Source organism: Pteropus vampyrus, unplaced genomic scaffold (genome assembly GCF_000151845.1).
Source record: "Pteropus vampyrus isolate Shadow unplaced genomic scaffold, Pvam_2.0 Scaffold4, whole genome shotgun sequence".
Lineage (NCBI taxonomy): Eukaryota > Metazoa > Chordata > Mammalia > Chiroptera > Pteropodidae > Pteropus > Pteropus vampyrus.
In genome coordinates, this window is record NW_011888785.1 from 13153501 (window position 1) to 13168482 (window position 14982).

The window sequence follows — 14982 nt, forward strand, 5'->3', positions numbered from 1 at the left end:
CTAAAAACTCAATTATCGACCAATTTCTCTGAGCAGCAGAGGATAAAACTAAGATTATTATTTGTATTTACAAAACAAATAGCAGCTTAATTAAATTGCCCATCAAAGTCATTCTAATATATAGGAAGTAGTGTGACCAATGCTAATAAAACAGATTTGAGCCCTGCCTACATTATCCAGACCACCGCTTTAATTCACCACCGCTTCAATTCACCACCTCTCTGGGCCTCAGAGGCCAAATTACACAGTGGCCATGTTTCACATTGTCTATTCAGAACTGTCAGAAATTTCTGTATCTCAGCTCTTAAAAATGAAAATTCTCCATCCTGAAAGATGACTTTTTTATTAGTATTTCATAACATGCCCAGGACAGTGTCCTCTGTTCTTGGAACAAAATGAAGAGCTTTCTGACAAAGCAATGATGTTGTGGCAAGTGGCCTGTAAGATTGTCTTGTACTCTCTGGGGACCTGTGGAGAAGGCACAGGCACAGAAGCCTCCTTGCTTGTTTTCTTGATGTCTGTGCACAACATAGTCTAGCCACTTGGAATATCTTCTCTGGGACACACATAGTTTTGTAGACCCTTGTAGCATTTAAAAATGAATTTGATGCTAGCAAGCCAGCAATTATTTATCAAATAATGCAACCACAGAGAAGAAACCAGAAGCCAAGGTTTCTAAAACGTCACAAAAGTGTTGTGACGACAGAAACCCTCAGGCCTCCCTGACCTCCGCAGCAGATGAATTAGGATGTCCTTGACATCAGCTCACAGAAATGGTCGATAAGGTGGTCTGACGTCCCTTTCTTCAAGCTTTTGTACTTTTGTAAGATTGCCATGTAGCATCTTACTTATTGCATGTCGTCTTGTTTTGTTTGGTGTTGTTTCACATTAGTGTTAATGCTTTGTATAAAGATGATTTGGGTTGTAGGTAACACCAACAACTGGAACTGACTTGAATGATAAAGATTTATTGGTTCACAGAATGGATCATTCTAGTTATAACATAGGTTTCAAGACGGCTCTGATCCAAGGGTATACCATGTCAACAGCACCCTGTCAGGTTGGCGGTGCCATTAGTAGCATAATTATAATTATTATTTCTAGTTTACGGGTTAGAAAAACTAAGGACTAAAGACTGTAAGTGATTTATACAAGGTCAAATGGCAGATAAGTAACAGATCCAAGATTCAAGCCTACATCCTGAGAGCTCAAACCAATGAGCAAAGGCTTTTTGTTCGGTTTTGTTTAGGTTAATAACAGAATTATATTATGATCACTGAGTAACCTAGAAAAATGAATCTGCTTACATTTATCATTTCATTCAATAAATGTGAATTAGAAACTTACTGTGAGCCAGGCACTATATTAGTTGTCTTTTGCTACATAACAAATAACCTCAAAATGTATTTGCTGAAAGCAATAATATGACTTATTATTTTTCATTGTTTCCGTGGGACAAGAATTCAGACGGGACAGTATGGGAAAGGCTGGTGGTCTCTGCTACATAATATGTGAGGTCTCAGCTGAAAGATTTAAAGGCTAGTATTTAGAAGATCTTCTTTCCAAATGGTTTGTTCACTTGGCTAACAAATTTGGTGCTGGCTGTTTGGTTCCTGTCTGTGCACTCCGTAGAGCTGCTTGAGTTTCCTTATGACATGGCAGCTGGCTTCTCTCAGAATGAAAAATCCAAAAGAGCAAGTTAGAAGCTGCAATGTCTTTTATTATCTAACCCAGGAAGTCATACACCATCATTTCCACCATATTCTGTTGATCACACTGAGCAGCCCTGATTCAGTATAAGATGGGGATAAAAGAAAAGCATGAATACCCAGAAATGAGTATCATTAGAATCCATCTTAGTTACCACTGCTGCTTTTCCTCTGCAGATAAATGAAGAAAAACCGTACCTTTATGGAGCTTGTATACTAGTGGAGAGGCTGTGGGGGATCAGGCAATTAAAAAAAAAAGACAATAAATATATAATTTGTCAGGTGGTAATACATGCCACAGAGAAAAATAAATTAGGGAAGGTCGAGGGTTGCAGTCAACCCATAAGTCGCCCTTGTACAGATCAGAAAAAAGTGTTCTCCTTAAGCCAATATATAAGAAAAAGCATCCTTCACTTCCAGCCTGGTCCAGGCTCAGTAAAGCTTAGGAGTGGAACTTATCAATATCCATTTATTTCACTTCTTCTAGTTCTTGAACCCAAGTCCAATTCTTTCCAAGTTAAGCCTAGAACAGCATCTTCATGTTTGCTGTATGTCCAGTCTGATACATAGTAGTTTCTCAAAAATAACTTATAATTGATGATTGTTTTATATTTTCCATAGATAAGCAGTATTTATTTTATTTGTGGTTATTCAATATTGAAGTGGAGCAAATACAAAAAATTTCCAAATCATTAATATTAGGTTCAATTAACTAGTCTCTGAGCCCACTGTATCACCCTTTGTGTTGGGACACGGCCATAGGATTGTAGCAGAGAACTAGCAACCCACTACAATTAGAACTATACTTTTATAACAACGCAGATCAATGCTGTGTGTTAAGCATACTATTTGGTAAGAATAATTCCCACATTTGTAAGAGTCAAATGAAATAATGAGTATAAAAATGCTTTGTACATTATAAAACATTCCAGAAGCATTACAAGACTACCGTTGCTGCCTTGCTGCTGTTCATAACAGTGTTTCTGGAAAGGACCATTGGACTGGGAATCCACATGGTTGGTATTCCTGCTCTCTTGATAATAGTTAAGTGTTTCAAATAATTCAAAATATCTCTCAGTGACTCATTTCTTTTAAAGCGAAATGAGACCTACTGTACCCACTCTTCAGACTTTAGTTTTTGTTTTGCTTTGTTTTTCCTCTCCCGGATATTGGCAAAGCTTGACAGTGTTCACAAAAGCAGAAGTCCTTGCTATGATTTTCTGAAAGTGGCTGTCTATGGCTCAGGTTCCGTCTTCTACCAGTTGGGGGCGCTAGAAAAACTCGCAAAACCCTTCCAGTTCTAAAGTTCTGCAAATTTATATTGTTGGTGGTAATTACAAACCGGAAGTGTGCGTTTAGCATAAAATCTGTTTTTAAAAATCCCACAAATGGCTGAAATAGTTGCTTTGTAAAGCAACAGTGCCCAGAGTCCTACTCAAGCACATCTTCCCTGAGAACTCTCCTTGAGGCCTGGCATCTCTCTCTTTGGCATGCTGAAGCAATTCCTTAGCCACTACAGCACCCTTCTTGCAACTAAAATCAGCGAACAAACTAGCTGTCTTTCAGGTCAGAGTAATTAAACTGAATTTAGAGTGAATCTCTCTGAGCTTTTCTGGAGCATCTTGGTCGCTAGCATCATGTTACATTGTTCTTTCAATTGTTCCCTGTGTGGGTGGCGGATGGCAGAATGGCTGAATTGACCCAAGTAATAACCAAATACTGGTCCACCTGAATTGTGACAGACTATACATTTAATGTCATCGTTGACTGCGAAAGACAAGGTTTCTTGAGATAAAACAATCCTGCGCATACAGAGGCGGGGTTCCAAGGGGTGCGGCGAAGGGGAGGAAGGGGAGGCATTAGCTCTGCGCTCCAGGTCTCCTAGCAACTGACCTGCATTTACATGCCCTTCCATCGCAGTTTAAACATCAACACCAGCTTGTATTTCCATTCCTCACCCTTCACAAAATCAACTCGAGGGAATAATTTACCATAATTTTGTCTCAGCAGAACATTAACCTCACGACTGTACTCCAAGCCGTTTTCGCATCTTCTTTGCACTTTCGACAGATTTATAAAGCAGAAGGTGTAGTTAGGGAAGAAAATCACCCATCTCTTTCAGGTGTTAAAGGCATCAGACTGTTCTGAATTATCTTTTTGTAATATTCTGGAACATTCTTTAAGACCTACAGTTCTTAGAAGCAAGTAAGCTGTTTCCCGATTGCAAAGATTCGTCAATTTTATTTTATAGTTGTAGAAATAATTAAACTGTGAACGCCCACAAGATGTATGAAAGCCGTTTGTGCTGAAGCTGTTGCTGAGCATCACATTTAATCTCTGGGTTCTTGCAGAGAAAATTTTGCATGATGAGTCATGCAGACAAAGCTTCAGTTAGAGCTGAGGGAGGCTGGTAAGGAGGAAGGGGGAGTATATTTACAGGAAAACCAGGGAAAATAATTTACCTAAAGAAAAACAAGTCTTGTTTTTTAAAGAACTTGTTTACTTGTCAAGTAGAATCACAGAATTATAAACTGAAAAACAGTTTTAACTTAAGTGTATTAAACCTACTTATTGAAGAAAAAAAGTGCTAAGGCCAGATAGTTTATGTGACTTGCTCAAGATGACATAGTTAATTAGTGGCAAAGTGGAGACTCCAACCTGGTGTCTTTTTTTGAAGTACATGATTCTGCCTCCTGCTAGTTCTTGTTCAATATCTCCTCTCCTTAAACTGACTTATCAGTGTGAAGAAAATCTAGGCAGCCACACTGGTGTACATGGAAAAGGTATTCTAATCTCTTTAAAGTGGATAAATTTATGAAAACTTTACAAATTTATAAAATAAACAGTGATCAATGATTATCTTATATACATGTATGTGATATCTTTGACATGATTACATGACATATACTTAGGGGATTCAAAAGCTGACACCGAGTTCATCTTTTGGTAGATATTTTAAGGATGCTGTTTTAGAAATAAATCAACAAACACAGTTTCAAACAACAAAGCACATTTTAAAGCCACAAACATTTTCCTGAAGAGAAAATCAAAATTAAAACCATGCTGCTAGTCGTCTTTTATGAGCTGTCTTTAACACATCAGGCCGCTTGATGGCAGTGTTCCTCGGTAAATGAACCTGTGAAACCAGCTGCAGTAGCTCAGGAAAAAAAAAAAAAAAAAAACAAATCAAAATTGAGCCAATGCAGATAAAACGTGATCCAGATGAAATCACAAATATGGATGAAAAATTGGGGGGTTTTGTCCACGTAAACCATATCTTTCCTGATTGTATTTTCCTATCATGAATTTTTCTGTTCAAATTTACCATGGGTTTATGATGTTATAGAATGAATTTCAAGACATGAGTGGCTAACAAATAAATGTAAACATTGTTTGGAGGGGGAGGACTTGTCCATTTATTCTTTGTTTTCACGCTTCGGTATTAAGAAAAGCATCTAAAATAATAAACTAAACATGTTTTGTACTGTGTGTCTTCAGATTCTTTCCAAAATGTTATTGTCTTAGTGTCTTTCTTTGGGTGTGGGAAAGCAAGACAAACATGCTTCTCATGCTGACAGTTTTCCTCTTAGGCTGAAAATATTCCCTATAAGACCAAAGTGAGATTTCTTGAGTCTCTTTTAAAAAGGCGTGAAGCCACAGATGGAGGTTAAAGCAGCAGCTACTGTCAGTCAAGGCCCCAGGCAAGACTGTGAAATCAAAGATTTGTTCCCGATGATTCCCAGCTCTGTTCCTTTCTAGTGTCTATATGCTGCCCCTTCATAGCTCCAGGGGGTAAAAGAGCTAGGCTCATCCTCTAGATCTTCCTTCTATTTCTTGATCTCTCCTAGGTGGATTTTGTATTTTAAACACTGGTTGTAAGGTTTCTATAAATCTTTAAAAAAATGAATGTCAGTCACCTGCAGGGCAATATTTTGGGACAGGCATGCAGTGTACATCTACCTAACTCACATAGCTAATAATCTTGGCCACAAGCAATCCGATGACTCTCTGGGCTGGGCTGACAGCCCTGCTATTGCATGCCACAATTCAGCAACTCTTGACAGTTATTACTATGTGTCTGACACTGTGATACATGTAACATGAAGATGAGTAGGATGCAGCCCCTGGTCTCAGGAACTTATAGTCTAATCAAAGAAGTTAGACAATATGACTATACACAAGGCAAAACAGGATATACTGTGAGAGAAATGCAAAACACAAGAGGTGAGGGGCTGAGGCACTGAAGAAGGGAGAGCTCACACCTTTTGGTGTAGGGAAAGTTGATCGTGAAATACAGTTTATGATCTATTCTATTCCATTGGCAGCCTGGACTATGATAGTGGTTCTCAAACTTTAAGGTACTTCTGGAAGGCTTGTGATATCACAGACTGCTAGACCTCGTCTCTCGAAGTTCTGATTAAGTGTGAGTAAGACTGGAGAATTTGTTTAATGCTAATACTGCCTATCTGGAGACCACACTTAAAGAAAAACTGATTTATGGGCTCTCTGGAATATTTGTCAGGTTAGAGAAAGTCACTGCATTCTAATGTAAAAATACCTCCTCTTCCTTAATTATTGTTTCTATATTTCAGTGATCATGAACATCAGATTTTTTTTTTTAATCTTAAACGCATGCCTATCTAGGATAAAAACCGTTTTACTCTTGAAAATATGGTGTGCATAATGATATAAAGCTGAATTTTAAAAATTTGTTTAATCTTCACCACAGAACTCATTGATTCAAAACTGTATGCTAAAGGATTATAATCAGTTATTGGGGGGCTGGAATAACTTGGAATGTTGAAAGAAATATATAAAAACAATAAAGACAGAGGGGAAAAAAATTTAAATGATAATGAGCAAATGATAATCAGATGAGTTATTATTCAATTTGGTAAATTTTATTTCTTCGAAGAAATCAAAACGGAAGTTATTATTAAGTTCTACAGTCTATGTATGTCCTATTTTTTTATATTTTCACAAATGAAGAAAGATACAAATCATATATATATATGAAATGAAGAAAGATACAAATCATATATGCAGGGGCAGTCATTAAATTGAGTAGCCAAGAAAAGCTACAGGGCTAAAGTTCAGGAAACGAATACTCTTGGGAGCTAATGTGAAGTCAAGAAACTATATCAACCTCACCATGCGATCTTCAGTCTGGGCCATATCAGTTATGGTGTGCCTTGACTTTTAGCAGATTACACACATGGAAATCCAGCTTTACAAAAAAAGTTAGGATTCATTGAATGGTAAAGCTGGAAAGAGTCTTCGAGATCATTTATGGCTTCGTTGTATATTTGAGCAGGTTAAATCTAAAGATAAAGATATAAAATAAATGCCCAAAGCCTCCCAGTTTCTTCTTTCCATCTCCCATAATACCTAACTCCATAACCAGTGAGTAAACACCCTGCCCTTCTCTCACGTCCCACACCGTTCATGGGCAAAGACCACGCTGCTTCATTTGCTGACACCAGTCCTTGAGTCCCTCACTATTGTTCCCCATCTGTGGCTCTGTCTCTCCAACAATGATTGCAAATGCCTCAAAAACAGGAGCCGCTTCTTCATCCTTCTCCTGAATTCCCCTTGGCTAATTATTCCGTTTATATGTATATAAAAAAGGAATCTCCAAATTACAAAAGCATTCACAATAGGATCTGTATTCTATAGGCTCTTTCAGGTTGCAAGAGCAAGGGCGACCAATGTGCTTTCCTCGTTAATGGGGGTTTATTGTGAGGACAAACAGGACGCAGCATCAGCAGCTGCACACACAGTCAGGCCCCACTGGGAACTCTACACTGCTCGCTATTGTTCTGGATGAACCTGTAGCTTCTGCAGCCCCACAGCTGCTCTCCTGACTTAACTGCTTACCCTTTCTGTGCCTCAGGTCCTTCACCTTATGAGTGGAGATAATAAGAATAATACCTACCTCATTGGCTTGTGAGGATTAACTAGGTTGACATGGGTAAAGCCCTTAAAGTGTGTGTGGGACATAGTAGAGGCTAGAAGATGTTAGCCATCATTATTAATTCAGCATAGCCCCACAGATCTCCTTGAAGACGAAGGTTCAGGCTTCCCTGAATGATAGAGGCGTGAAATTCCCTCTTTGTCTTCTTTGAGAAGTTGCTTTTTCCCCACTCATAGTTTCTGCTCACTGGTATCATTACTGCCCTCGTGGAGAAAAATCAGCTCACTACCCTTCACATCAGAAAAAGCCTCGGGAGCAATGAACGATGCCATGGAAACTCGCCACTGGTGAGCAATTGTTTATTCTAGTGCCAAACAGCTGGAGCATTGAGAGAGGAAATAGAGGACTTATCAGATTGGCTTCCTTGTACTGAGGCAGTTTGATTTTCTCTACAAATTTTGGCAAATCTTGTCTTAAGTATAGCATACCTAAATTACACAAACACCGTGGAACAGGAAATACAAATTTCCAGGGGGACATTTGTATGCATAGACCTCTGTTACCCTGCAGGAGCGCTCCTTGGGGCCAGCTGCAAATCTTGCTGAGGTTAACAGTGTTTTATCATTCTGCAAAGAGGGCCCCTTGCAGTTAACCCCCGCTGTTGAATTTGAAGACTGTCCTGAGCCTTTTTACTCCCAGCAATGCACGTGGACCTTGGCAGGGCATCATTAAAGCCCCTATTAGTGAGAGCTGACTGCTTTCCCCTGTGAGGAAAAGTATTACATTGCAGTAAAATGCAAATCCACCAACAGGCAACTGCAGACTTACAGCACTGCAGTTCCAGAGGAACCACAGGGAAATAGAATCTTGTCTCCCTTGGAAAATCAGAGCTATGAACTTCTCCAGATCGCTCAGGATCCCACACAGGGCTGGCTGCGTGATTTGTGCGGCCCAGTGCAAAACAAAACATGGGACGGATCTCTTTGTTCAAAAATCATTAGGACTTTCAAGACGGTGACAATAGAGCATTAATCCAAGTGCAGGGTCATTCAGAGCACAGGGCCCTGGGCAACTGCCCGAGTCACGTGCCCATGAAGCTGGATCAGATTCCACCTGTCATTGCAAAACGGCACTTTCCATTGTGATTTGAATATATCATATGGCCTATGGGGAGAGAATATGAGTGCAGATACCAACCTCGTTTGCCCAGTTCCTCGGCCCTGGGGACAGGCGTGGAATGAGGGGATGATCAATATGGCATGTGTTGCTAAGCCCCCGCCTCGTCTTGTTACTGATATTCTAAGTCCCCACCACCATTGCCACCGCACATCCAACATCTCTCCCTTTGCTGTGAGTCTGAGGATACTCACACTCCCACTCTAGTCTCTGCGTTTCCTGCTTTTTATCCAGTAAGAAACCAAATGGCACAGTGCTTAAGAGCAGAGGCTCAATCCCACTGCTAGTTGTGCAAACTTGGGCAAGTTATTTCATCTTTCTGTGCCTCGGTTTCTCCATGTATAAAGACGTGGATGACAATAATACCTGCCTAAGAAAGCATACTACGTCAGCAGACATAAAATCCTTAGAATTGTCCCTGGTACACAGGAAATGCTCTACAAGTATTAGCCATTATTAACCTGCCACCTTTGGCCCAATGCCTCTGTTGCTACCACTGCTGTCCTCTGGACTCGAGTTCACGTTAGGACATTCCTCTGTCGAGACAAGAGGGCATCGTGCCAGGACTTCAAATTCATTAAGGGCCAAAAATGTAGACATTTGTTTTTATTTCCAAATGTGGTTAGATACATGAAGTCACAGACATTGACAGCCCTGGAAGGTCCTCTGTTAACCTTACGACTATAATCGCTAAACAGATATTTCAACTTCAGTGCAAATTTTAAATTCATTTTTAAATATACTGGGGCCTGAATGAATGGAGGGGGCCGGCTCAGCAGCGTGAAAGATCCTTGACACAGCCAAGCCTGACCTTCCTCCTCTTTCCCTTAGTTAGAAGGCAAGAACTGGAATCCACATTGTTTTGCAAATGAGGGAACCCAGAGGAAAGAGATTGGGAAATCACGTGGGCGCCGGGAGGGAGCCGCCGGAGTTCTGGGAGATCAAACCTGACTCCAACGCCAACCCTGTTTTCCATGGGCTAAGTCACATCCGCCAAAGGGACCACGTAGCCGCTTTTCCGTAGGCCGGAGTAGAGATTGTACGTTCTTCCTAAGTCATAGGGCTGTTGGGGAGTGGGGAAGGATATATACCCCAGAAAACACAGTGAGAACGGAGCCAAGGGGGGAAAGGAAAAAAGGAGACTTTTCAAACAGGTCATCAGGAACTAAATCAGCCTGCAGCTGAAAATAGAAATATGGCATTAAATAGGGGCTGAACTTAAGGCACTGGAAGAAAAGAAAAAGTTGAGCTTACTTTCTAAACAGGGTACTACACAATGAGTGATTGTGTGAATTTCTTTCTGTTGTTTGGTGGTAGATTAGAAAGAATTTTTAAATAAAATATGTAAATATCTTTCCTAATGGGAGAAAACAAAACCCTACTTTTAGTTTCAAATGAGTTAATGGATGGGGCAGTGCTTTGCGAAGTCCTATTATGTAACTGTGAGCATTATTGGCCTTGCTGGTATATTCAGTCACCACAGCTGCAAAGCCTGTCCAAACAGCAAACAGGAAATGAGAAAGTAGCTTCACTGCAGCCTGGGCAAGGTTTTATCAGCCTCCTGGAGATGTGGGATAGACAGGAATCTTCAGCAAATCTGTGTTCCCTCTGCTTTATAGATAAAAAGAGAATTTTATTGTGCAAGGTTTATAAACGTGGCCCTTGCAACATATGTTTATTCTTTTTTAAAAAATTAATGGAAAGATAGCGTTTTATTTGCTTAGATCTGTGCATTTTAAGTCTAAAAAATAAGCATAAAAGAGCTCTTGTTACAGCATAAAGATGAAAGAGAGTTGATTTCCTCCCATAGCTAGTTCTGCGGTGTTTTTAATTTTGAAATGTTATTTTCTTCTTCCTCTTTACAAAATGGTCCCCAGAATGAAAATAAAATCTGTATTTAAATGTTTGCATCATATTTCCTTTGCTAGTCAAGAAATTGTGTGTGCCCAGACATTTAATGGTCAAATTACACTTATAAGAAACTAGAACAAATACCCAGAAATTGTGTTCCTGTAATTTGGGAAATGTATTCAAAATTAAAAAAAATAAAATAAAAACTTTTTCCAAGAAGAGGCTTTATGCATAGTATTAGGATGGGGCTACTCTGATTCAGAATCTGTTGCCATAGTGACCAACTTGGGTGCCTTGTGGGCTCTGTAAGGGAGGCTAGTGTGGTGATTATATAAACCGAAGTGCTGTTGAATAACCTCAGGAAGGCAGGACTGCCACAGTGTAATTTCTAGGAAACCACTATTTTAAAATTCATATATCATAATACCTTTTTCTTTTATATGAAAATTTACCATTTTAGTATTTTTGCATACAAATCTGATAAGACTGATATAGTGGGAAATAAATTTACTAAGTTATAAACATCAGAAATATGCCAAATGAACTGTATTATATACTACTAATGGATTTTTCCAATAATTCTATTTTTTTAATAGACAATCAGCTATTAAATGGCTGTTAAATATGCCACATGTGACTTAGTCCTTTTCTTTAATATGTTATATTACATAAGTAGGTAATCGATTAGAACAATAAATCAATGCATTTTTAACTAAATAGTTAAATAGGTTACATGTAAAGTGCAATTAATACATATTTTTCAAGGAAATATGTATTTAAGAAGAGGAATTCATACAAATTTTCTCATTCTTTTTTACATTTTACATCTAACATTGTAATTTGTGGTGATAAGCCATCCTTCTAGGAGAAAGATCATTACTTGATACATAAGAAATCGGTTTCCAGTGATGATGTAATGTTATCATTCTTTCATTAAACAAACAGTTATTGAGTGAGAAAACTAGATATTTCACTTTGAACAAGTCTTTTTACTTTCTCAGTTTTTCAGTTTTCTCATCTGTATAATAAAAGTTTGTACTGAGGGCCTCTCCAGCTCAAAAATTTCATCATCTCAGAACTCACAAGATAAAATATCTGTATATTAGTTGTTTAATACTTTTACTTTGAAGTAAGAAAAACTACTGTTTATTCAGTGCTGATCATATCCTGACACTGTGCTAGACATTTTACTTATATCACTTGTGGCACTGTGAGGTAGGTATTATATTCCCATTTAACAAATAAAGAAACAGGTAATATAATTTGTATCTGTCCAACTCAAATTTCATGTAGTATGTATTACACGATGCTGCTCACACACCAATGAAGAATCTTCAAGTTTCTTTATTGATGGATGATTTTTTTGTAATAAAAAAAGGAAAATATGATTGTATGACACCTCGAAAACTCTGAGAGCATTGATTTTTTTGAATTATTAAAAAATCCTGGAATCAAAGTGACAAAAGACTAAATTGAACCGTTACGGAATAGGAACCTCCAGATTCATCCAAAGGCAATGGGATGTTGAAAGTGGGCACTACTCAGTGCAAGAACAAAGCTAAAAATGGGACTTGGACATTTGTTTACTGCTCATTAGTACCCACTTATGTCTAGTCAGACTCAGGTAATTAATCGTGGATCCAGGTCTGATCAATTGAATTTTATAAAAATTAAATGCTAGCAAACATAATCACTGTAATGAGCACTTAAAATGACAGATGTGACTTAGTGCAGGCTTTGTTCATTAACCTGACTGTTTTCCATGCTACTCCTCTGAAAACGCTGTCTCTCTGCATGAGAAGATGAGGCTAATGATGCGACTGTTCAGGTGTCCACATTTACTTGCAAAACCATTGTGTATTCCACAGGCTCCCTTCCATTGCATATATGGTCTCGTGCTCAATAGTTTTACATACTTTTTACTGAATCCATACTGGCTCTTTCCTCTTCTGTCCACAGAAGAGGCCCCCATGCTTTATAACTCGGTGAATGCAATTCTGCCTCTTTGTCTTGGAGATGTCTTTGCCTCAAGTCCCAATGTTATACCCCATCTTGTTTTTTTGTTGTGTGAAAGAGTGGTCTGATGACAGATTTCATTTCCCAGAATTTATTACCTATTGTGTATCTTGCGGTTCAGTCACAATGACCCCGTCTGCATGTAGGTTGAATGGGGGGCCCCACCCTGACCCAATTTAATAAAAAAAATAATGAGGCCACTCAAAGCTCATAGATGTGTCAGCACTATGAAAAGGGTCTATAATCAATGCAAATGTGATGTTTTCCTGCTTTGTGGAGCACAGAGGTTTGACACCCATCTCTTTTGCTGGATCAAATCAGCCTCCCTCTTCGCTTTGAGAATCTAATGAAAGGTATGGACTGACTCTCTTCTTTCCTAAAAAAAAAAAAAAAAATGCATGTGCTGGATAATTTATTGAAATGTTAATTGGTGGGTTGTTTCATGCTCTATTTTTACCCCAGCCCACCCCCACCCCCCCTTTCCAAGAATGTGGTCAAGCCTCTTGAGATGTGAATGGTGCCCCTGAGGTTGCTCAGAGCATAACCTGCTAATCCATTCATGGGAGGCCTCCTGGCAAGTTTGAGAACCTTTATACTACCCAAGGATGCGTCTTTGAGAGTATCAGTAATGACCAAGCTTGGATTTCCTGCCGTCTAAGGCAGACTGGGGACTCGAGGTTGAGTTTAATTTGAATTAAAGTTTATTAAATAATGTGATGTTTTTGAACACGCGTATGCAGATACTAAGTTCCCACCCTCTCTATTAGTTCTATGTACCCTCGAACACAATTTTTCACAGTATTTCTGAGGATTTGTGACACCCCACCCACAACCCATCCTACCTGTCTCCTTGCGGTCAATAGTGAGAAGTTTAACATTTATTAAGTACTTACTATTCAATTTTAACAAAGACTATTCATGTATTTTTCATGAAGAGACGTAAGGGATGAGAGGTTAAATAACTTTCTAAAGGTCACACGAGGTGTATTGATAGAGGCAGGATTTGGATCCTGACATGCGCAGGGTAACGGTAAAGTACGCTGTTGCCACAGAGCCATTGCTCCCGGATGCTAGCCTCAAGACTGGATTTTATTTCTTTTTTTCTTTTTTGGTTTCCTAAAGCACCCTTTAGAAATCCACAACCTGAGTATGGTCATAATGTGCCTACTTCTCAAGCAGAGATCAGTCACGATTCACACTATGACGTGTTAAAAGAGTCCCCTGCTACACGCCCTTACCTGTTAGACGCAGCTCTCCATGACACCGTCCGCACCTCTTAGAAGAACTGTGTGGCTTTCACTGGCTATTTCACCTCTGCAGACGTCAAGATTCCTTATCAGTAAAATGGAGATGATAAAAATATCTATGACATGAGATTGTTGTGTGAGTTACATAAAAAGAAAGGCACATTGATTACTTGGCATAGGGCCTAGTCCATAATAAGAATTCAACAAATGGCAGCTCATTGTTATAATTAAACTGCACTATTCTAACTGTGAAGACCTGCCCTCAGCTGATGTGTCTTTAAAAGCAGACAATGCAGTGGGTCTGGGAGGCCTTCCGTGACTTCTTCGGGCTTATAAATTCTTCCTTTGCATTCCTGTAGTATTTTGAACGTATTTTATTGTTACGTTTTTGTTTCCATAAAAATTGTGTTTGCACATATCTGTTTTCCCTAACTTTACTGATAGCGTCATATTTCTTTGCCATCTCAGTATCTTGCACGGAAGCAAACACTTAGGCCAGGGACTCTAGAGGGCGCCATCCATATTGTATTAATTGTAAATACGCCTTCGCACGATAGCTGTGCCTTGCTTGCTATGACCTGGGTATACCCAGAATAAAATATGGCTATAATAATAATGACTCTGTATGTAGGAATACTAAGTATGGAATCATATTTAAAATGGAACGGAAAAGAGTGAAGTACTGCATTTTCAAATATTTTTCCACCTAGTATCAATCTTTTCCCTCCAGCTTTATTGAGAGATAATTGACACATAAGTATTAATCTTTTTTCTGATTTTTCTAAGGTATTATTTAATTTTCTACTGTAACAGAATCATGGAATATAGCAGTATTCCTAACGGTAGCACACATCCAGCCATCAAGTGTAATAAAGATTTTGTTAGATGTTCTTTACGGGATTTAATTTCAAATTTAAAATAAAAAAATAACTTACTACTGACAAAAAAAATAATAAAACTTCTCACTTTTCCTTAGATTGTATAAATTGAGATCATTATGAGTCAAGATTGGTAACATAAAGTGTCTTCAAAGCTGGTACACAGAATTACTGCACCAGTAATTTAAATG